This window comes from Protopterus annectens, chromosome 15.part0 (assembly GCF_019279795.1).
Source record: "Protopterus annectens isolate FY-2018-M chromosome 15.part0, PAN1.0, whole genome shotgun sequence".
NCBI classification, from domain to species: domain Eukaryota; kingdom Metazoa; phylum Chordata; order Ceratodontiformes; family Protopteridae; genus Protopterus; species Protopterus annectens.
In genome coordinates, this window is record NC_056749.1 from 18,938,540 (window position 1) to 18,962,364 (window position 23,825).

The following is a 23,825-nucleotide window of genomic DNA, read 5'->3' on the forward strand; positions in this document are numbered from 1 at the left end:
CAACAGTGTTAACACTTGTAGGAGGGAAGACATTGGCTGTCTTGGCATGGATGAAATATTGCTCATTTAAATAGTGTTTACATTGTGCATTTGTGTCTTATGTATCGCTCTGCTGTAGTGGGTATACTTCTACCACTACAGCATTGTTGCTTTGAATCTAGTCTCTATAGCACCAAAGTGTTAGTTTCTTACACTTCCCCAAAAGTAGGGTGCTTCCACTTTCCCCACTGTCTTAACTTGTATGCATGAGTGGTGTCGATGAGCAGTGCAGTAGTCCTCTTGTGAGAAATATGCAAAAGCCCTACTAGATTCTCCTCATTATGTAGCTGAGCTCATCCGGTGAGGAATTACCTTGCAGTAGTCCTCAGAACTCATCCGATATGGCCGCATTGAGGCACTATATATATATATATATATATATATATATATATATATATATATATATATATATATCCTTAAATTATTGAATTATTTGTGACGTAAGCAACATTATTAGTATAAAAGTAATCAAACTATATGGGAAAACTACTCGTGTGCCAACACCTTTGCCCAATGGTTCTTGGAATTCATAAATTCCAGTGCCCTGGATCAACTAATCCATAGTCCCACCAGGGGCTCCAATATCCCAGACCTGGTCATTACCAACATGGGAGATCGATGCTCCACACCTATGGTCAACCCCCTCGTTGGTCAGGTCAGACCATAAGCTAATCACCCTTAACATCCACACCCCCCCCCCCCCCAGTAAGAAAACCTCCATAAAAAAAACTTCTCCAAAGCCAACTTCATGACACCCGTGCAGACGGGAACTGAAAGCACGTCTGCTCAGTCCTACACTAAGGCACTATATGAGCACATCCACTCATGCATGAATTGTGCCATCCCAAATAGAACCAAGATGCTCTCCTCCAAAAAAGGAAGCCAATCTGGTGGTCCCCTGTCATAAACTTTACAACAAAAGGAAGAAACTGTTGCAGAAAAGAGGAAAATCCCGGGATGCAAAAAATTCCCTTACCAGCCTCTGTAAGAAGCCAAGATCACTCATAAAATCCTCCAAAGCTAGTTACAAAAATAAAATTGCCAAATATTCCAAAGACAACCACACTGCATTCTATAATTGTCAAGAATCTAAATGGCAATGCTCAGATCTGCTCTGAGCTACAACAGTATGGCATTAAATATACTGATCCCAAGGATATTGTAGATTGTGCCAACTTCACCCCCCACCCCCTAAATGGCCCATCTCAATCCCGGAAGATTGCCAAATTCTGGTAATGGCCACACAGGTAAACGCATTCTCCAAAGCCAAGAATACAGCATTTATGGAACCAGGTGACATATTGGGCTTGGTACTTCATGAACTACAATGCACTGGCACCTCACCTAAGTGTCTTGTTTAATCATACCCTCACCTCAAGCTTTGTGCCCACTTGAGTGGCGCACAGCTACAGTTATCTCACTCCACAAGGTGGGATCCACATTAGATCCTGGGAACTACCACCCCATCAGTCTGACGAGCCTGATCTGCAAGGCCATGGAACATATTAACATGGAACTTATAAACAAAGACAGTCAACCTTCAAACACTGAACCCCACCCAGTTTGGGTTTGTGAAGGGCTGATCTTGTTCCTGAACCTGATCGACTTCTACGAATCAGTCTCCAGAGCTGTGGATGAGGGTAAGGCGGTCCACACAGCCTATCTGGACCTCGTCAAGGCCTTTGACACCATCCCCCACTCTGGAATCCAAGAGAAACTTACTGAGCTGGGCGTTAATCCTTATGTCACTCGATGGGTTGCCAACTGGTGTACTGGCAGAACCCACACTGTAAAAGTAGCCGACTCCAAATCCAGCTCCAGACCAGTGGAGTACCTCAAGTTTCAGTCCTGGGATCACTCTTGTTTGGCATCTACTTCTCTGAAGTACAGGCCAACACTAGGGGACTCTGGCTAACAAAGTTTGCAGATGACTGCAAACTGTGAGCCATTATTGAATCCCCAAATGATGTGGATACTCTACAAAAGGGCCTTACAGAAATAGATGCTTGGTGCCAGAACCATGGGCTCAAGCTCAATGCCAAGAAATGTATAGTTATCCCCTTTGGGGAAAAAACATATACTTGTGAATTACCACATATGTGGCAGTACACTAAACACCAAAAGTGTGATAAGAGACTTAAGGACACAGGTGGACAGTGGTCTCGCCTTCGATCGCCACAACAGTCAGGAAATCTTTCTATGTGGCACACCTCATCACTAAGGGTTTTCATCCAGAAAAAAGGTCGTTGTCCCACTGTACTCATCCCTCATTAGACCTGTTATAGAATACAGCGCCCCATTTGGTATGTACCTCACAAGACATCTGCAACAATTGGAAAGGCCACAGAAATACCTCGCTGAAAGAATCACAGGCCTAAAGCAGATGCCCTATGCTGACCGCCTTAAAGAAACTCCAGCTATACTCTGTCGCATATCATCTACTTGGAGGCAATCTCTGCTTAACATACAAGGCCATGTCAAACCCAGAGCTGTTGGACATGCTACACTTAAAGAAATCCCAATCCCTCAGAGCCACACGCTCCAGGGATCTAAACCATGTCACAATAATGGGTTCCTGACCCAGAGCCTCCCCAGACTCTGGAATAGACTACCCATACATGTCAAGCAGAGCGCCTCTTTGGCCCGCTTCAAAAGGAACCTTGACAATTGGATGGGAAATGGGGATCATATCAGTCGCTCTGCTAGATAAGGGTCCAGGGAAGTAAATAGTGCGGGAAGAAATAGCCAGGGAATTGTTATGGCTAGGCTTGTATAGGCCCTAGGGCCGACAAACATTTATACGTAACATATTGCTATATATCGCCTAACTAAGCAATATTACATTATTCAATTTCTGACTTTCTTGTTTAATTAAAAAAAAAAATGTAACAGTCATACATGTACATAAATGAAACTAGCACTTTCAGAATATATTGAGTAAAATAAGGAAATTTTGGTTTTAGGCTGCAAAAAATGGGATAAATGATCAGTGAGAGTTGTAGTAGCTTTCACTGATTTATCTTCAACTTTGCACTAAGCGCATCATGGTCCTTTATCTTTAGCAAGTTTAGTCACTTTCAATAGATACTTTAAGAGAATGTAACTTTTGCTGAATTTAATAATCGGCTTTCAAAGGGTATCAATGTATTGGGCTGATTTAGTGCAAAGATCTTCATCCTGAATGTTTAGAAAGATTGCTGTCTTTGGACAATGGTTTTTCCGTTTTACTTATCTTTGAGACAGTTTGAGGGGCCTATCACTACAACTGCTGTCAGTCTTCGGTTCTTTTGTTGACCGTAATAGATCTGTTTTCTCTTCAAATGTGATGTAATTTGTCATGTACAGATGTGGCAAATTCCTTCGGTACAGCCCTGCAATTAATGTAAGACCTTGGTTTGGCTGCTTGACTAATTCATCTTGTAAATTTTTCTATGGCTTTTGTATTTTGTTTACTCTTTCCTTTTGTGACCTGAAAGTAAGAAATGTTAGTTTCTTATGATTCTTTCTTTCTAGCTTTTGCTTTTATATGTATGTAGCTCGAAGTAGGCATTTTGCTTTTTGGCCCTCAGCTTTGACAAGACTTGCTCATGTCCATAAGTATAGACTGACAGTATTCTCACAAACCTGTAAGTCTTCACAGTATAATCAATACTATGATATTATTTTTATATTATAATATAATGTAACAACCTGTACATTGATGCATTAATGGAACTTGCTGTTGGTTGAAAGGGTACTTCAGATAATTTACATGCAAAATACACACTTTCCTTTAGTACAGTCATCAGGGGACTGATTTATCATTTCTTTCTTGGATTGTTGTAGTAAAAGCTGCATATATTATAACTCACTATTGTCAGAGGTGATTGTGTGGCCTGTCAAAAGTTGTGATGTACCGTTACTCATTTGTCTGCATTGTTTGTTTAGGAGGTATTTGTTGTTGACACTTGAATAGTAGGTGTTATATTTTAGATTATATTCATTTCATTATCAATGTATTCTGTAGCCCCCCCCCCCGGTCATCCTACAGATGAAACTTAAAAAGCTGCATGTCTGAGTCATTTTAACATGTATGAAAGCTGTCCATTATTTGTAACCGTAATGTTGTTCAGGCTTTAGATTTAGCAACTTTTCATGTGTCTGTGGCAAGTATGCTGAACTCCTTATGGTACCATCGGTGTAGTGCTCTGCCCCTGTCCTACTGATGAGGGGCACCTAAATGTCTAATAGCTGCTGCTTCCTGGTTGATAGCATGTTGTCATGTGACTGCTGTCCTACAGCAGTACCACTGATGGGCACAGTCCTTCATTAGACACCTGTTGCTTCTTCTGTTATCACTTTGTCCTACGGCAGTGCTGTCAACACTCTGTACTCTAGTTCAATCATGGTGAAATTTTGGGGCTCTTGTGTGTCAAAAATGCCTATCCACACCTGGTATGTCTTCTCCCCCCCCCCCCCCCCCAACACGAGAAACAATTATTTGCATGCTCGTTTTTTTTTTTTGTTTTAAATAAATCAGTCCAGTCCGGCCATGTGTGTTGCTGTGTATTATTGCCAGGGTAGTCTGACTGGACAACAAATGTCAGTTTTCAGCGGAGTCCTGGGGAGAAAAACTCCGTAAGTTAACAAAAGGGAAATTTACAAGAGACATTAGAGGAGTAGCATACAGATTGTAGACATTTTATAGCCGTTGGTGTACAATGAGGATATTCCCCCTTTTTGGTTGAAAATTACAAGTGTACAAAATATACAGTGAGGGTAGAAGAACCTGGTAGAGCATTGCAAGATATTTCGCAGTTGAATAAGAGTATATAAATGTTTCCATATGTACATTGGAAGTGTGTGTGTGTGTGTGTATACATACATATATATACACACATATATATATATATATATATATATATATATATATATATATATATATATATATATATATATATATATATATATATATGTGTGTGTATATATATATATATATATATATATATATATATATATATATATATATATATATATATATATATATAATATATAATGTGTGTCACTACCCTCGTACATATCCTTTACCCCTCTTACATACTTCTGACAATTCTGACTTCTTCATACAATACCACAACTCCTCTCTAGGTACCCTGTCAACTCCTCTTGACCTTCTCTTTGCTTCTCCATCAACACTCTGAGCAAACATCACATCTGTAGTGCTCTTTCTTGGCATGCAACCATACTGCTGATCACTAATCGTCACCTCCCTTCTTAACCTAGCTTCCACTACTCTTTCCCATAACTTCATGTTGTGACTGATCCCTCTGTAGTTACTACAGCTCTGCAAATCACCCTTATTCTTAAAATTGGTACCACAACACTTTTTCTCCATTCTTCAGGCATCCTCTCGCTTTCCAAGATTTCATTAAACAATCTAGTTAAAATTCCACTGCCATTTCACCTGAACACCTCCATGCTTCCACAGGTATGTCATCTGGACCAACAACCGTTCTGTTTTTCATCCTCTTCATAGCTATCCTTACTTCCTCCTTGCTAATCCACTGAACTTCATGATTTGCTATCCGCACATCATCCAACCTTCTCTCCCTCTCATTCTCTTGATTCATCAGCCCCTCAAAGTACTCTTTCCATCTGTTCAACACTCTCCTTGCTTGTGAGTATGTTTCCCTCATTATCCTTTATAACCCTTACCTGCTGCACATCTTTACTAGCTTGGTCCCTCTATTTAGCCAATCGGTACAGGTCCTTTTTCTCTCATTTGTGTCCAACCTTTTATACAACTCTTCATACACCTTATCCTTAGCCACCTCTCTCTTTGCCATGCACCTTATCTCCTTATACTCTAGTCTACTTTCTTCATCACTTTGACAATCCCACTTCTTTTTCGCCAACCTCTTTCTCTGTGTACACTCCTGTACTACTTCATTCCACACCAGGTCTCCTTGTCCTCCTTCATCTTTCCAGATGTCACACCAAGCACCTTTCTAGCAGTCTCTTTTACTAGCTCTGCTGTAGTTGCACAGCTATTCGGGAACTCTTCACTGCCACCTAGTGCCTGTCTTAACTCTTCCTTGAACATCACCTCACAATTGCCCTTTTTCAATTTCCACCATTTGATCCTTGGTGCTGCTCTCACACTCCTCCTCCTCCTCTTGATCACCTGCCCAACTACATTTTCCCCTGCCGCCACTTTACAGTCTCCAGTCTCCTTCAGACTGGTCCTTCTATATGATAAAATCCACCTGTGTACATCTTCCTCCACTCTTGTATGTCACCCTATGCTCCTCCCTCTTGTTAAAATACGTATTCATCACAGCCATGTCCATTCTTTTCGCAAAATCCACTACCATCTGACCTTCTGCATTCCTTTGCTTAACACCATACCTACCCATCACTTCCTCATCCCCTCTGTTCCCTTCACCAACATGCCCATTGAAATCTCCAATCACCAGTCTCTCACCCTAGGGTATAGTCATTACCACTTCATCCAACTCGCTCTAAAATTTTTCTTTCTCATCCATTGCACACCTAACCTGTGGAGCATATGCATTAACGACATTCATCATTAACACCATCAGTGAACCCAGCCACTGGGGGTGCACAAGCCAGTGCATTTCTTTGTGCCGGTCCCAAGCCCGGATAAATGGGGAGGGTTGCGTCAGGGCACCCAGCGTAAAATTTTGCCAAATATATATATATATATATATATATATATATATATATATATATATATATATAATTAGTTCCACTTTATACTCTTGACATACTGAAATCTCATTTCAGTATTTCGAGAGCCATAACGTCAATTTTTTTAAATCTCAAAACTCCATAACTGCGAATCCAGGAATGAATTCACTGTAATGGTGTTCTGATATTTGTCAGAATGTCAGATGGTAGTGGATTTTGAGAAAGGATGGACATGGATATGGTGAGTACGTATTTTAGCATAGGGTGACCTACAAAAGCGGAGGAAGATGCACGCAGGTGGATTATATGTTGTGTATGAGGGCCAGTTTGAAGGAGACACTGAAGTGGTGACTGGAAAAGTGTAGTTAGGGCAGCATAGGATGGTGGTTTGTAGGATGACGTTGGTGAGCAAGAAGAGTGTAAGGGCAGCACCAAAGATCAAATGGTGGAAATTTGAAAAAGGGTAATTGTGAGGTGGAGTTCAGGGAAGAGTTAAGACCGGCACTGGGTGGTAGTCAAGAGTTATCAAATAGCTGGATAACTACAGCAGGGCTAGTAAGGGAGACTGCTAGAAAGGTGCTTGGGGTGACCTCTGGACAGAGGAAGGACGACAGGGAGACCTGGTGGTGGAATGAGGAAGTACAGGAGAGTATACAGAGAAAGAGATTAGCAAAGAAGTGGGATTGTTAGAGATGAAGAAAGTAGACAAGTATAAGGAGATGAGGTGCATGGCAAAGAGAGAGGTGGAGAAGGCTAAGGATAACTCATATGAAGAGTTGTATGAAAGGTTGGACACTAAGGAGGGAAAAAAAGACCTGTACAATTGGCTAGACAGAGGGACCGAGCTAGGAAAGATGTGCAGCAGGTAAGGGTGATAAAGGATAATGAGGGAAACATACTCTCAAGCGAGGAGTGTGTGTAGATCAGATGGAAAAGTACTTTGAGGGGTTGATGAATGAAGAGAATGCGAGGGAGAGAAGGTTGGATGATGTGGGGACAGTGAATCATGAAGTGCAGTGGATTAGCAAGGAGGAAGTAAGGATAGCTATGAAGAGGACGAAGAATGGAAAGGCGGTTGGTCTAGTTGACATACCTGTGGAAGCATGGAGGTGTTTAGGTGAAATGGCAGTGGAGTTTCTAACCAGATTGTTTAATCAAATCTTGGAAAGTGAGAGGATGCCTGAGGAATGGAGAGTGTTTGTTTGGTACCGATTTTTAAGAATAAGGGTGATGTGCAGAGCTGTAGTAACTACAGAGGGATTACACTGATCAGTCACAGCATGAGGTTATGGGAAAGAGTAGTGGAAGCTAGGTTAAGAAGGAAGTGATTATTAGCAATCAGCAGTATGCCTTCATGCTGGGGGAGAGCACTGCAGATGCAATGTTTGCTCTGAGTGTGTTGTTGAACTGCAGAGAAGGTCTGAAGGAGTTGCATTGTGTTTTTGTAGACTTGGAGAAAGCATATGACAGGGTGCTTTGAGAGAAGTTGTGGTATTGTATGAGGAAGTCGGGAGTGTCAGAAGTATTTGAGTGGTACAGGATATGTACGAGGGTAGTGTGACAGCGGTGAGGTCTGCGGTGGGAGTGACTGATGTGTTTTTAAGGTGGAGGTGGGATTGCATAAAGGATCAGCTCTGAGCCCTTTCTTGTTTGCAATGGTGATGGACAGGTGGACAGATGAGATGGACATTAGTCCCCATGGACTATGATGTTTCCAGATGACACTGATCTGTAGTGAGAGTAGGGAACAGCAGGACTAGGACAGAATATGTGTGTGATTTGAGGGAGGCTAGAGGAATGGTTAGGATGCAAGGAGTAGAGGTGGCTGAGTTTAAATACTTGGGATCAACAGTTCAGAGTAATGGTGAGTGTGGAAGAGAGGTGAAGAGTACAGACAGGATGGAGTGGGTGGAGAAGAGTGTCGGGAGTGATTTGTGACAGACTAGTACCAGTAGGAGTGAAAGGGAAGGTCTACAAGAGGGTAGTGAGACTTAGCTGTGTTGTATGGGTTTGAGACAGTGGCATTGACAAAACGGCAGGAGTTAGAGCTGGATGTGGCAGAGTTAAAGATATTAAGATTTGCACTGGGTGTGATGAGGGTGGACAGGATTAGGAATAAGTATATTGGAGGGTCAGTCTAGTTTGGAAGGTTTGGAGACAAAGCCAGAGAGGCAAGATTACGATGGTTTGGACATGTGCTGAGGAGGGATGTTGGGCGGGAGTGGGGATGCTAAGGATGAAGCTACCAGGTAACAGGAAAAGAGGAAGGCCTAAGATAAAGTTTATGGATGTGGTGAGAGAGGACATACAGATGGTTGGTGTGACAGTGCAAGATGCAGAGTACAGGAAGAAATTGAAATGGATGATCTGCTGTGGTGACCCCTAATGGGAACAGCCGAAAGATGATTATAGGTGTTCTGATATTTGTCGCTGGGTGTGTGTGCAGCATTTATGGTTCAGTGTGTGGATTTGGCTGGTATGTAAGGTAGGTGAGCATTTTTTTAGGTATCTTGAGTGTGTTTGGAAGTTTTGTGTGGGTTAGGGTAGGCAGGTAAACATACGAGTGTTTGTATATTTTGATGTGTGCGCGCGAGGGTACTGGTAGTATGTCTAGTGGTGAGTTTACAGTGTGTGTGTGTCTGTTTGAGATTATAAAGTGGAACCATATTTAGGTTATTGCACACACATGGATGCATAGTTAGTGTGTTCGTGTTGTCCAGGAAGATGGGGGTGTAGAAGTAGTGAGTGGATGAGGCTTCGGGGGGCTGATTTACATTTGCATAGATGGGTTGAAGAGGGTTGTTTTTTTTGGTACTAGGCTATCTGCCTGAAGGCATTTATAAGTCTAGCCATAATATGTCTGCTTTCGCTGCCCACTTAGATAAGTTCCCTGTGCCTCTGTCCAGCAGAGCCACTGAAGTGATCCCCGGGGTAATCTGTTTCCCATCCACTTGTCGAGGTTTCCTTTGAAGGGTGTTGGTGAGGAGCTCTGCCTAATGTAGATTGGGATCTTGTTCGAAAGCATAGGAAGTCCCTGGGACAGGAATCTATCCCTCCCGCACATCCTATATTTTGTTGTTGTGAGATTCAGATCCATAGAGCGTGTGGTTCGACTGGATAAGGTTTTCTTTAGGTGGAGCATGTCCATCAATTCTGGGTTGGACATGGCTTTGTATATCCGGCAGAGATCACCTCTGCGTAGGTGGTATGCAACAGAGTACAGCTGTAGTTTCTTCAGTCGAGCTGCATAGGGCATCTGTTTGAGGCCAGTTATCCTCTTGGTGAGGTACTTCTGTAGTCTTTCAATCAGTTGCAGGTGTCTTGTAAGGTACACCCCAAATGGGCACTTTACTCTACGATGGGTCTGAGTAGAGGGTCACTATGTCCTCCTTTGATCTGGATGCGAACCCTTTTGTGATTAGATGGGCCACGTAGAAGGATTTTCTAACCACTTTGGCAATGTGATTATTGAAGGTGAGATTACGATCTGTTTGGGTCCCCAGATTCCTTAAGCCTTTGTATTTAGGGGACTACCACCTATGTGGTTGTTTGTGGGTACTTTGTTTTTTCCAGAGGATGACTGCACTTTTTGGCATTTAGCTTGAGGCCATGATTTTGACACCAAGTATCTGTCTCTGTGAGACCCTTTTGGAGGATGTCCGTCAGCTTGAGAGTCTGTTATAGCCCCTAGTTTGTAGTTATCTGCGATCTTGGTCAGCCATAGTCTTCCTTGCTTGCCTGTACCCGAGAAGTATATGCCGAACATGAGGGGTTTTAGGGCTGAGCACTGGGGAATGCCACTTGTAACCGTTTTAGAGTGGGACCTAGCTCCCGCAACTCTCACCATTTGGTTTCTGTCCATGAGCCAGTTGGTAACCCATCTTGTGACATGACGTAGGGGTTTATGTTCAGGCTGGTGAGCTTGTCTATAATACCAGAATGAGGAATGGTGTTAACTGCCTTAGCGAGGTCTAGGTAGGCTGTGTACCACCTTTCCCTCGTCTATAGCTTTGGTAACTGTCTCAAAGAAGTTCCCCAGGTTTAGGAGGAATGATTTGCCCTTGCCAAAACTGAACCAGGTAGGGTCCAGTGTTTGGAGGTTCCCATTGTCTCTAGTAAGAGTTCCATGATGTGCTCCGTAGCCTTTTAGACCAAGCTAGTCAGGCTTATAGGGTGATGGTTCCTGGGGTCTGTTGTGGCTCCACCTTTGTGGAGCGGAATAACCCTTGCTGTTTGCCACTCTATGGGTACGTAGCCTGTGGAGAGGCTGAGTTTGAACAGTGTGTTTTAGGTGAGGGGTTAGTTCGTCTGAGCTTGTGTAGGACGGAGCCTGGGTCACCGTCCAGTCCCATTGATGCTGTGTTTTTTGGCTTTGGAGAGGGCTGTTTTAACCTGAGTGTCTGATTTCAGGGACTCTACATTCTTCTGGTATGGTTATGGGCCCTTTTGAGGGTGAGAGGGGGGTGAAGTCTGCACTGAACCTGTCTGCCAGGATGTTGGCGATATCAGTTCCGTGTATTTTTGCCTTTCTGTAACAACTCCGAGCACATCTGAGCATTGCCACTTAGGTTCTTGACATAGCTAAAGAATGCCTTGTGGTCATCTTTGGAGTCCTTGGCAATTTTTTCCTTCAAAGCTCGCCCTGGATGATTTTACGAGGGATCGAAATTTCTTGCTGATACTGATCAGGGATGTCTTCCCTTCTTGGAATTTTAATCTCTTCTGTACTAGTTTCCTCCTCCTATTGTATAGCTTGTTTATGGCAGGAGTCCACCAGACTGGTTTCCTTTTCTTGGAGTGAGTCTTGGTTTTGCTTGGGATGGCACGATCCATGCATTCTTGTAGGTGCCCATAGAATGCATTAGTAAAGGATTTTGCAGCTTGGACAGCGTTATCCTTCAGCATCGTGGCTTTGAAACTTTCCATTTCGGTCTTAAGTTATGTGAAGTTTGCTTTTGAAGTTAGATGTTTGGTACAGAGCATATGAGAGTTGTCAGTGTATTGGACTATGTCTGCTTTAGAGGTAGCAGAGTGGAGTTTGTTTGTGAAGATATTAAAAAGAAGGGGTCCTAGGACTGATCCTTGCAGCATGCCTAAGGAGATTGGGAGGGTTAGTTATGCCATTTGACAGATTGTTGGTTTTCTAAATAGCTTTTAAACCAGAGTTGGGTGGGGCTAATTTTGAGGTCAGAGAGACGAGACGGCAGTTTATTATGTGAGACACTCGTGCCTTGGATAAATCTAGGAAGTTAGCGGAGACTAATTTACCTAGATTCCTGTGGAAGTTTATAGTATTGGTGAATTTGAGTAGGGCAGTTGTGCTGCAGAATGTGTGAAATCCATGTTTGGGTTGAGGAGAGAAGGTTGTTGGTGAGGAGAAAGGAGAGGAACTGGTGATTACATCTCTCTAAGATCTTGGAGAGATTAGTTGGAAGGGTCTATGGAGGGGCCACCTTTGTGAAGTGGTACGATAGATGGGGTTTTCCGCAGGGATGTAATGGTGTGTTTGATGGATCTATCAGAAGTGAAATGGGATGGGCTATAGCTGTGGAAGCAATTTGGAGGTATTTTGTCAGTCAGGTTATCTGCTGCAAGGGTGGTTGGTTTGAGTTTGGATAGGAGTTTTTGGAAAGTAGATGTAGGAACAAACGTAAGTGTGAAGGGTATGGTATTGATTTGGGCCTGAGATGGTTGTGGGGCGTTGGAGGCAGTGATGATGGAGTCTTGAGGAGGTGAAATAGTTGTTTAAGTTTGTTTGGTAACTTGGGTGTTGAACGCAGGTGTCACCCAAACCGTTGGTGGTGTCACCTTTGACATACATGTCATAGGTTTGCCATCAGTGATCTAATTGATAGTAATGTGAACTGGTCTGTCACTTATTCTGTGACATTTTGTTGATGACTGTTACTACCTGAAGCTAGTATTCAATGCCACTGATGTGGGGCAGTGTCCATCATTGAAATGTGCCATGTCAGTTCACACTAATAAAATAAATTATTCTGTGTTCTACAGTAATGTCACAGAATCTCACCGGTACCATGTCAGTTTTATTACCACTCTGTGCTACAGCAGTGCCACTAACTAGTGGCAGCATCTGACCATGTCCCGCAGCAGTGCCACACTGAATGTGCCTGTGTCTTACTGCCTGATGGCAAGGGGTAGTACTGTTACTCTGACCTGTCTGTGGCACAGATGTAGAATGGTATGTCAACTCCAGCTGTGTTGCTCCCTGATGGTGATTATGTAGTGCACTCATTACTGCATCCTACAGCAGTGCCACTGATGGGACAGTGTCTCACTGGCTGCTTTGTTACTCCCAGATTGTGATATGCACTTATTATTGTGCCCCTGATGGGGAAAGTGTACCTTGCTTGACTGCTGGTTTACTCTAATGATAGCATCTATTCTGTAATATTCCATCCTACAGCAGTGCTACAAATGGGGACAGTGTCACCATGGCAGCTGTTACTCCCCAATGATATGTAGTGCACCTATTATTGCGTCCTATAGCATCAGCACCACTGATGGTGACAATGTGTTTCACTGACAGCTGTTACTCCTTGATTGGTTATTTATTTATGTAGTTAACATTTGTTAACTGGGAAAGTCCGACTTTGGAACAACACCAGTTTTCAGTGGAGGCCTGGGGAGAAATGCTCCAGATGCATGTCTTTGAATGTGGGAGGAAACTGGAGCACCTGGAGGAAACCCACACGAACGCAGGGAGGACATACAGACTCCACACAGAAGGCACCCCAGCCAAGAATCGAATTACAGCAGTGCCACAATCGAGGGGCAGGGTGCCTGACCATGTCCTGCAGCACTGCCACACTGATGGTAAGGGGTAGTACTGTTATGACTCTGTCTTGTGGCACAGATGTGTAAGTGTGTCTCACTGACTGCTGTTACTCCCTGTTGGAGTAATGTTAAAACTGCTACAGCACTTCTGTTGGTGATGGGACAGTATCGCTTACTGATGACTGTTGGTAACACAGTACTGTATCTTTTTTGCCCTACAGCAGTAGCCACTGAGGAGGAGCAGTGTTTCTTACAGCCGTTCCATAATGCAGAAAACAGAATTCCATCCATTTTTTACTTTACTGTTTACATATTCCATGTATAGCCTGGCCCCAGTGTGTGTTTATTTTTTACCTTCATATTTATATTCTATTGTAAATGTATATTTGGAAATTGTCATCTTTAACAAACACAATCACTTATGACACCGGCAAACTGACCATATTGACACGTTTTCAGTTGCAGACTTTGTATGTTGCTTAATCCACCCAGTTGAACATTACAAAGCATATTTAGTTCCTGCCTTACCTTAAACCTCATTCCTCCTCCAAAATGTTCTGCTTGGATTGTTCCCATAGTTCTATTTTTTCTATGTAATTTGCTCCTACCCTTTATAAACATCCCACTTCCAGTTGTTTTTGTCTGTTATATTCACCTCTTTCTCGTACAGTTGGTTTAGACTTTGATTCCATTTTAAGTGTTTTATTAGCAGCCACCATAATTGAACTTGTCAAGACTTTAAGTCTAGGCAATTGCAATTCTGTATCATAGCTCAAAAAAGTTGCACCAATTTGCTCGCCCAATATTTGTGTTAGAGTAGTCTGCCAACTCGTTACATTAACAAAAAATGTTCCCAATTGCATGTTTCTACTTGAACAATTCTTTGGAGTCTCCTTGGGGTATAAATGCATCTATGCAAACACTTCCAAGCAGGGATCCTAAATATTCTAGACTTCGTTGCATGTTTGGGAGCCATACATATATCCTCCTATTGTTTTTGTGAATTGGTTATCCAATCTCTTTCCAAACCTTTCTAACCTCTGTTTCATACAGTTATGCAATGGTTTATATGCTGTACTAATTATCCCTTTTTTTAAACAGCGGCTTCTATTCTATATCCCAAGTGAAATATTGGCCTCAAGTTCTGTTACCTTGCCCCCTCTAATAATTTGCTCCCAATATCTTGGTTCCTTTGCCAGTTTTCACCAGTAAATTTCACCTCTTTTTTTTTGCTCTCTACCCCTAATTGCAGTTGTACATATAGGCAAAATCTTTTCTCCATCCGTATGTTGTCGTTTTTAAAATACTTTCTGATACTTTATGAATATAATCTGTGTGATTTATTCTTAAGGATCTGCATCAAAAATCAAATTCTCTGTCCTTGTTTCCCACCCTGCATCATCCTTTTCAACTTTAGCTTTCTGCTATATGTAAAGGCCTTAACTGTCTAGCTCTAAAATAAAATGCGGTAATCCCAAACCATTTCTCAGTTTCTTTCCATATATCCTTAGCTGACAAAACAGAATGCTTTCTAATCTATACTCCTAAGTATTTCATTTTTATTGTGTGGCCATAAATATGGATGCTGCTGAACCAATTTGTGCTTGGGTACATGGTTTACAGTTATTGCCTTCATCTTTTTTTTATTTTGAATCCAGAAAAGACTCTAAAACTGTCTCAATGTTCCACAACACTGGAAATGTCCTTTGTTTTATCAGGTGTAAAATATTTTCCTGACTACCATACCAATTATATCCTTGAATTTCTAAGTATCTTGTTTTCTTTGCCAGTTTTTTTCTAAATGCAACACAAATGAAGGGGAGAGAAGACACCCCTGCCTGGTACAGAACTTATCAGAGAGGACCCCCCACTTGTCACTGAAGCATTGATCCATAATCTATCAATTTTCGCGTCATTTTTGCCGTTCTTTTTACCCGTTATAGACCTGAACACTAGTTCCATCTTTAGGTGTTATGGTCTTCACAGTTTTCTTCCAGGATGTTGGTGCTTTTCTTAAAAGAAAGTACTGTGGGTGGTGACTACTTCAGATGTAGCCTTCCAGATCTTTAAATTCATTTTATCTGCAACCTGTGGGTTCGGATCCATATTGGATCAGAGCCGGCAACTTATTTTCTAGCATCTGCTCTGAGCTCCTCCCCCTACCCATAATACACCACCATCTCCCATCTTCCCTTAGATCTCGTTTGCCACGCCATAGTGAGCAACATGGTCTCCTTTGCTCTGAGCTTCAGGGATAACTAGGTTAGTTATTTCTATATTGTGTGTAAGTGGTCGTTCCTCCCTCCCCCATTTTTTAGTGTACGCTGTTCGTCGGTTGTAGCTTTTTTTTTTTTTTTTTTTTTTTGTAAATCTCTTTGAAGAGTACTTTCTAGGTCCACTTCCCGTAAGTGTGTGCTAGCGTGTTGTGTTCCCTCTTTAGGGAGTGGCGGTTAGTTTTTAGACTATGGGTGAGCAGCCCGAGTCAGTTTTCAAAAAATGCAGTGTGTGTGGCCATAAGCTCTCACCGGCTGATGGTCACTCTGTGTGGGAGTGCCCCATTTATCAACCCAGTGTACAATCTGTGCAGGCTTCAACCCGAGGGCCCTCAGGGATAGGAAGGCCAAATTGGTTGCCAAGGTTCCTCTCCGTGCTGGATTCTGCCACAGCCTCTGTCTCTAGTACTCCCGCCCAACCTCCCACTTGGACAGGGACTCAAACTCCCGCTCGTTCTGGTGTTGGAGACGATGAAGACGAGGAAAAAGTGAGAGAAAAGGACCGAGAAAGGTGCAAGGAAGGCCAAAAAAGGCAGAGGGATGAGCCTTGCAAGAGGTCTCCTGATATGGGACCCTTCCCTACTCCACCATCCAAGACTTTGAGGCCAACTTCTCCAAGGCTCCGCTCACCCTGTTTCTTGCCGGAGCCGATGGAATCCTCTGATCCGAGGCCTTCCTCACCCTTCCTGCGTAGACCAGCCAGATCGGAGTCTGTCGCCTCTTCACAACTCTGAACCTATCAGACTTGGACATGGACAGGATGATGCGGAGATTCATTCGGACCCAAATACAGATGAGTCTTGCTAGGCCCCCCTCCCGTAGGAGGGTCCTCTATGCCTTTTTTGTCCACACCATCTCTCCTTCCCTGATCCATGCGGCTGCTTTGGAGCTGGTAGCTCAGCGCCGACTTGTTGCTCTGGCTGTTAACCTTGAGTTCCTCTGATCCGAGTAACTCTCTGAGCTGTGGACAGGGAGCCAGACCAGAGGGAATGGATCCATCTTCGGCTGCGACCTTTTCAGATCTGGACCGTTCCCTTGGACCTCAGGCTACCTTTGCCTCTGCTCCGATCCCCGCTTCGGACCCAGGGAGACCTTCCTTGCTGGGTGCCAAGGAGGTACGCTCTCCTTCGGCATTCAAAGTGGTGGAGAGGGTTTTCTCCCAGGGATTGAGACCTCAGCCCATCCCCTTGGATTCCACCCAGACTCCGCTGGATTAGGCGATGACTCCCTTCATCCTGGTTCAGGAACTGCCAGTGCCAGACGAGCCCCATGTTATTCACCTTGAGGAACCCCCCCGCGCCTCACGAGTCCTTTTCAGAGAGTCCCACTGAAGAGGGCCCCCGTCAGCGCAAGTGCAAAAGGAGGCACTTGGACTCCCCTGAGTCCCTCACTACGGACACTGATTTAGATGGAGAAGGTTCCCCCCAGGTCACCTCTTGAAGATATCTCCTTCGGAGACCTCATGGAGATCCTCCACCAGAGGGGAGGTTGGTCAGCCCCAAAACATTCTACGGATGAGTCCATGTTCCTGGAGGTCTTTGGCACGGGCCCATCTACTTCTGGGTGTCCCCGCCAGTGGACCCCCTTGGTGGACTTTACCACCCAGGCATGGAAGGAGCCTGATGCCGTAGAGCCCATCCCCAAATGCCCCGACAGGATTCTTTCTCCTCCCACCGACAGACAACCTTTGTCTAAAGGAGCCCCCGTTGATGCTATGGTGGTCACAGCAGCTACCAAGAAGGAACTGTGCAAGAGTTCCTCAGTCCACCTTCCGGACAAGGAGTCCAGGTCGGTGGATAGGTTTAAGAAGCGCTTTTATTAGTCAGCGACCCTTTCCATCTGTGCGCTGAAGTATTTGGCATGTGATATGGCTGCAGCGAGACATTGTCTCGGAATTCGCTGAGTCTCCCCCCAGAGTCTTTATCGCAGCAGGACAAACAACTGTTCTCTGCGAAAATGTTGACTGAAGTCTGTATCAAACACATCCATGCATCTCCTTTCCTACGCCACGGAAGGAGCAGCTAGGGTGGCTGGGAGAGGTGTAGCCTTGAGGCGTCACGCCTGGCTCAAGTTGTCAGTTTGTGGACCTTTCAAGGCGTCATTTACTAATGCTCCCTATGATGGTTCCTCCCTTTTCAGGAAGACAGTACGTGACACACTTGTCCAGAGTGAAAAAAGATGGGAAGAGTTTGTCTGCCATCGGGATCTGCTTGTCTAACCCTCAGCGGTCCTTTTTTCTAGGAAACGGAGGGCAAAAGATGTGGTTCTGGAAATCTTTTCCTGGGAGTTTCAGGACAGTTCTTCCGCCCAGAGGCAGAGGGGGACAGGATCGACGCCGAGATAGAGGGGGTCCCAGGAATTTCGGGTCTAGGGAACCTTTTACTGACAGGCCCACTCAGCAACCCTAAGGGTTTGCGCGATTGTCCTACTCTGGAGGCAGTCGGGGTGGGATTGTCATTGCACCCAGCGGCATGGGAGTTCATAACTGCAGATCGTTGGGTGCTACAAATAATACCCATAGGCCACACTTTCCCATTTGTTTCCCTGCCAAGTGCTACAAAGCTGCTTCACAAACGAGCCATCGAACCAGTCCCCCTCAACCAGTCCAGATTAGGCATTTACTCCAGGTTTTTTTTAGTGCCAAAAAAGACTGGGGACCTTGGGCCCATTTTGGACATGTCAACCTTGAACCTGTCTGTCGCCAAACAAAGTTCCGGATGGTCACCCTACAGTCTTTCTAACTTATCTCCGTGAGTGCGACTGGATGTGCTCGTTAGACTTCCAGGATGCTTACTACCATATCGAGGTCCACAGAAGCTCCAGGGGTTTTTTTCCGTTTCCGGCTGGGAACCAGTCACTTCCAGTTCAGCGCTCTACCCTTTGGTCTCACCACAGCCCCCAGGGTGTTAACCAACGTAATGGCAGTAGTAGCAGCTAACCTGAGGCTTCAGGGAATTCGGGTATTTCCTTACCTGGATGACTGGCTCTTCGCTGCGTTTTCTGTGTCTGGCCCGCGACTACTTTCTTCTCTTGGCAGATCGGCTGGGGATTACAGTCAGTGTTCACAAAATCCCTTCTGCAACCAGTACAAGTTCTAGACTTTTTATCGGGGCACGGCTAGACACTTTGCAGCTAAAAGTTTTATTAACACCAGACAGGATCTTACACCTCGGGTACCATATCGTTCTAATCATGAACCTCAAATTTCCAAAGGTGAGCAATTTGTTCTCCGGGCCCTGGGCTCCATGGCTGCCTCAATCTCTTCGCCCTTGTGCATGCTTTCGTATGCGGGTCCTTCAATGGACTCTAGCTGTCCAATGGTCTTTGCTAGATTGGATTTTCCAATAAGGATCAGTCTCACCTGCACGATGTCTCTCCTTTGGTGGCTCCATTCACCGGATGTTGCAGTAGGATGCCTTTTCATGTCATCTCCAGCCCAAACCACAGTGACCACGTATGCCTCCCAACTGTTCTGGAAGGACAGTCCAAGGCACGTGATCCCAGATAAGAGACCAAGTTGCACATAAATGTTCTAGAGATGAGGACTGTGCTTTTAGCATTGAAAGCCTTCCACACTGTTCCTCTGGGTACGATTTGCAGTTCAGTCAGACAACACGTCTGTTGTCTGGTATATCAACAAGCAGGGGGAACCAGATCTTATTCTCTGTGTCGCGAGGCCATGAGAGTGTGGGCATGGGCGATTTTCCACCGGTCTGTTTCTCGCAATGCACATCCCAGGACACTCCAACATTTTAGCGAACCGATTTGAGTCTGCTATTCTGATGCCGTACGAGTGGGCTCTGAAACTGTCAGTAGCAGAGGAGATATTCCTTGCATGGGGACAGCCTTGCTGTGATGTCTTCGCATCTCCTTCCAACGCAAAGTGCAGCGAGTTCTCTGATTCCCTCACCAGGGGATGCTCCCAGAGACGCTGTAGTTATGTTTGGCCCCCCTGGGCTACTGTATGCTTACCCACCATTACTACTCATTCCGAAGTTTCTTCAGAAGCTTGCTGACTGGGGTGCAAAGTGATCTTTGTCCCATTCTGGCCTCGTCGAGTTTGGTTCACCTTCCTTTGGTCTCGTCTTCCAGTGCCTCTCTGGATTCTGGATCCCTGCCCGGATCTAATCTCTCATCCTTCGGGTGCCTACCCTCCCAATCTGGACAGTATCGAGCTGACAGCTTGACTGCTCCAGTTCCCTTGATTGCCAGGACTCCCGTTCTTTCATCCCTGTAAAATCTATAAAAGTGGCTTCTTTTAAAGATTCCACTAGGAAGGTCTATTGCAGTAAATGGAGATCTTTCTCTGTCTCGGCCTCTGAGAAACCTGGATCCTTTTACAGCCCCTGTTCCAGTGGTGTTGGATTTCTTAACTAGTATTTTTCAGCAAGGAGCTAGTTCCTCCATGGTGAAAGTACAGCTGGCAGCCATTTCTAATTTTCATGAGGCGAAAAGATTGCACTAGTCTCTTCTAGGCTATGTAAAGCCTTTCTAAAACCATCAAAGATTCGGTTCCTCCTTGGGACCTCACTTTGGTCCTCCAGTCATTAGTAACTCCTTCTTTTGAACCTGCTGCATCAGTGGATTTAAAGTTTTTGTCTTGGAAGACTGCCTTCCTAGTGGCTATTAAGTTGGTTAGGAGGGTCTCTGAGCTGCAGGCTTTGTCTGCCGTGCCTCCTCATTTGGTCTTCATAAGGACAGGGTGTCTCTCCGTACAAATCCTTCGTTTTTACTCAAAGTAGCATCTCCATCAAACCTAAACCAAACAATCTGTTTTCTTTACAAATTTTCAGAACAAAGGAGAATCTAAACTTCATTTGTTAGATGTTCATAGACAACTTTGTTTCTACCTTCATAGAACTCAGTCCTTCCGTAAGTCCTATCAGTTATTTGTCTCATTTTCTAAACCTCGTTTGGGAAAGATTTCCAAGGTCTCTTTAGCCAGATGGATCACTGTTTGCATTCTACACAGTTACAAAGCCAAGGGTTTATCTCCTCCTGGTCTGATTTAAAACTCGCTCTACCATGTCCATTGCGACTTCTGCCACTTTTGGTGTAACGTTCCATTTTGATGACATTTACGCAGCAGCAACTTGGGCAAATTCTCATACTTTCACCTCTCATTACAAATTAGATCTGATTTCCAGAGGGAGAGCATCCTTTGGCTCTGCGGTGCTCAGGAATATCCTTCCATGAGGGCCTCCTAGGATTTGTTGAGTAGCTGTCCCACAGGTTGCAGATAAAATGAAGTTAACTACTTCAGATAAAGAAGTTACTTACCCATCATAACGTTCCATCTGCGTAGTTATACTTAATTTTTCTGCAACCTTCCCACCCTCTGTCCCCCTGACCTTTTCGTGTGAATAAACATGTTGGGTTTATTTAGTTGGGATACTAATGTGTATAGTTGCAGCAAACTTTATCTGGGGGAAGATGGGAGATGGTGGTGTATTATGGGTAGGGGGAGGAGCTCTGAGTAGATGCTAGAAAATAAGTTGCCGCTCTGATCCAATATGGATCTGAATACCCACAGGTTGCAGAAAAATGAAGTATAACTACTCGGATGGAATGTTATGGTGAATACATAACTTTATTTCTTCCTCCTAGCTTCCAGACTTCCACAGGAATAACATCTATATCCTGCATACTTTCTTGTAGATTTGGTTATAGGTTCATACTAGGCTATCTTCCCTACGACATTTATAAGCCTAGCCAGAGTGTGTTTGGCTTTCCCCACCCATTTTAAATTAATTTTGCTATGCCCTTTTTCGAGGTTAATATACTGTGCCTCTGTCCAACAGTGACACAGAAGTGATACCCGGGGTAAACCTACGATCTCCCATCCACTAATCAAGATTCCTCTTGAAGAGAGTCAATGAGGGACTCTGCCTAATCTGGACTGGGATTATTTATTCCAGAGTGAAGGGAGCCTCTGGGTTATGAATCTGTCCCTCCAGCATGTCCTATTTATTTCAGTGCTGAGGTTCAAGTCTCTCGAGCGCATAGCTCGACGGGATTTGGATTTTCTGAGGTGCAGCATGTCTGTTGTTCCGGGTTGGACATGGCTTTATACGTCGGGCACAGATCACCTCTGAGCAGGCGGTATGCCACTGAGTAGAGCTGGAGTTTCTTTAACCGGGCAGCATATGGCATCTGTTTGAGCCCTTTGATCCTCTTGGTGAGATACTTTTGGGGTCTTTCCAGTTGCTGCAGGTGTCTGGTAAGGTACATCCCAAAAGGGGCATTGTACTCAATTATGGGCCTGATGAGGGATGAGTAGAGGCACTATTACCTCCCCTGATCTAGATGTGAATCCCTTCATGATTAGGTGGGCTATATAAAAATGTTTTTCTAACCACTTTGGCCACGTGGTTGTCAAATGAGAGCTTGCTATCAACTTGGGTCACCAATTACTACTTCTGTACTTTAATGGATTACCACCTATGTGGTAATTTGTGGGCACTTTGTTTTTGCCAAAGGGGATGACTATACACTTTTTGGCGTTTAGTTTGAGGCCATGGCTCTGGCGCCAGTTGTCTGATGTTCTTCATCCCACATTGCTGCAGTCCTTACACTTGGGTAGTCCGCTGTCCTCGGTCGGCCCGAATATCAAAGTATAAGGCTGACGTTGGTCAAGGCGCATTTGACTGACATCAGGACGTCAGGGTACAAATGCGCATGACCGACGTCATATCCTCAGTCTTTTTTGCCGCATGGTCCGATGCAGAAGCTGTATTGCAAGTGCCGGTTGGCGTTCTGAAATTTTTCGATTTCGAAGTTTCAGACCGAGTCAAAGTTGGCTAAGTACCCCGTTGGGGAATATTTTCGTTTTTTCTTGCCTCAGTGGTTTACCGGATGTCAGAAAAAGTGAATAATTGTATTTCTTGTGGGAAACAGATACCGCATAGAGACTATCATACTTTGTGTATTCCTTGTTTAGGGCCTGAGCACGACGTTGTTGGGTGTCGCTCTTGTGCTAGATTCAATAAGCGCACTATAAAGAGAAGATTAGATTGTGCCAGGTTAGTCTTGAAGCGGTGCAATTATAAAATGCCGTCGGATGCTCCGACGCCCGCTTCTTCGAAGAAGCGCAAGGACAAAGCAGTTAAGCCTAGGCTAGAAGAACCGTCCGTACCGGACACCGGTTCTTTAGAGGTGTCGGTGGAGCCGGTGGTTCCACCGGAGGTTTCTTTGGGATCCCAGGGAGAGACTTTGTTATTGCAGCATGTGGCCTCTCAGGAGGCAGGTCAGGCTGATGGGGCTTCTCAGGTTACTATACTCCCCTCCCTGCCTAGGGTGGTTAGGCCCTCTCCTTCTGTTTTCAAGGCTTCTCCCAGAGGCAGGCCAGGTTTAGCTTCAGTTTTTGTCACCCCTAGTTCTTCAGGAACTGTGCCCAAGAAGCATATGCTTAAAATGGCAGAAGATTTGATTACTTTGATTAGGGGTTCTTTGCCCCCTCCTGATAAGAGACCTAGGGTGGAGCCTGAGCTAGGGAGTTTTGAGCAGGCTTCGGATGTTTCAGAGTCTTCGGCTGAAGACTTGCAGGAGTACTCTCCTTATTCTGATTCTGATGTGGATGATTCTACTCCTTCTGCTTCTCCTCCTGAGGATTTTTCTTTTTCAGAAACTCTTCATTCCATGAGGGAGCATTTTAAGTGGGAAGGTCAGGACTTCTCTGATTCCAGGAAAAGGCTTAGGGAATTTTTGTTTTACCCCAGCATAGGCCTTTGGCTATACCTCCTGTTTTGGATGTAGTGGAAGATGTTTTACAGAGGCTTCTCTTAATCCTGATTCTTTGCCTCCTGCTCCTGTTAAACCGGATAGGTATTACAGGGTGCCTGAAGCTCATAAGTATCTTTTAAGAGTCCTAGGGCAGACCCAGAAACTGTTAGCCAGGGGCCTAAAGGTGTTAAGGCTTCTGTTGTCAAGAATCCGGTTCCTGCAGATAGAGGCCAGGGCCTTGGATAGATGGGGAAAGAAAGTTTATACTTCTTCCACTCTAGCTATGAGGGCTTTGAATTGCCA

The 23,825-nt window shown here is 44.4% G+C and overlaps 1 protein-coding gene across 2 annotated transcripts in view; it reads left to right on the top strand.

The window, feature by feature from the left end:
• Positions 1-23,825, top strand: part of DCAF15 (DDB1 and CUL4 associated factor 15) — a 1,446,364-nt gene that overhangs the window by 1,258 nt on the left and 1,421,281 nt on the right. The window lies entirely within an intron of this gene.